A 1,213-nucleotide genomic window follows, 5' to 3' on the forward strand; every position below is an offset into this window, starting at 1 on the left:
TCTTCCCGGACCGGGGCACGAACCCGTGTCCCCTGCATCGGCAGGCGGACTCTCAACCACTGCGCCACCAGGGAAGCCCTATTTTTCTTTTTCAAAGAGGAAAAATTCTGAAGTTTATTAAAAATAATATCAATAATCAGAAGAAAAAATGAAAAACTAAGCATGAAGACATTTAAAGCTACAATAAGTAAAATTAAAATTATTTTACTAATACAAAAATCGCTGATTAGATGTAACAGAATAGGAAGCTTAGAAACATTTCAAAGTATTAATAAACAGGGCTTCCCTGGTGGTGCAGTGGTTAAGAATCTGTCTGCCAGTGCAGGGGACACAGGTTCAAACGCTGGTCTGGGAAGATACCACATGCCACAGAGCAACTAAACCTCTGTGCCACAACTAGTGAACCTGTGCTCTAGGGCCCGTGTGCCACAACTACTGAGCCCACGTGCCACAGCTACTGAAGCCCGTGTGCCTAGAGCCCATTCTCCACCACAATGAGAAGCCCATGCACAGCAGAGTATCTCCTGCTTGCCGCAACTAGAGAAAGCCTGCATGTAGCAACGAAGACTCAACGCAGCCAAAATAAAAAAAAAATTATATTAAAAACGTATTAATAAGCAGACATACTCTTTTTCTAGGAATTTGACGGAAGTGTTTTCAAATTACTTCCTATTTACTCAAAATGAAGTAATGAGAACCAGATTTAACCTCTTGCCTAAATCAACTTTAAAAAAACAAAATATATGAAATGACCGGTTTGAAGACATCGGACATAAGACAATGAAGAGCAATGAACCCTGAGAAAGAGGTAAGAAACCAGATGAGACTTTGAACATCACTGGATGGAGAGAAATTTCAGGCCACAGGACAGAGAAGGGACATCCAAGTGGAGGGTCCTCTTCCTCAAGTGTCAGTTGAGTGCCAACCAATGTGCACATGTGCAACCCCCCAAGAAAGAAACTGAAAAAGATTAGAGAGAAATACCGTGAGCTCACATAGGGCCAGGAATAGTGCCTGCTCCTGCCAGACAGTGGAAATCTTCATAATTCACTTGGTGTGGAGTAAAGAATTCTCACAAGAATTTTGCCTCAATGACAGGGACAAAATTAGACCTAAATGCCTGATTGAGAGAATCTTTATGTTAAATTTAGGGGAGAAGTATGTCCAATATGTTTCAGAAATCTTAAAAGTCACTTCCATTTTTATATGAATT

General features: G+C 40.9%; 1 pseudogene; it reads left to right on the forward strand.

Annotated features, from left to right (window-relative positions):
• The window catches only part of LOC112397230 (heterogeneous nuclear ribonucleoproteins A2/B1 pseudogene), a 5,573-nt pseudogene that overhangs the window by 1,256 nt on the left and 3,104 nt on the right, over nucleotides 1-1,213 (forward strand).

Source organism: Neophocaena asiaeorientalis, unplaced genomic scaffold (assembly GCF_003031525.2).
Source record: "Neophocaena asiaeorientalis asiaeorientalis breed wild unplaced genomic scaffold, Neophocaena_asiaeorientalis_V1.1 scaffold558, whole genome shotgun sequence".
NCBI classification, from domain to species: Eukaryota; Metazoa; Chordata; class Mammalia; order Artiodactyla; family Phocoenidae; genus Neophocaena; species Neophocaena asiaeorientalis.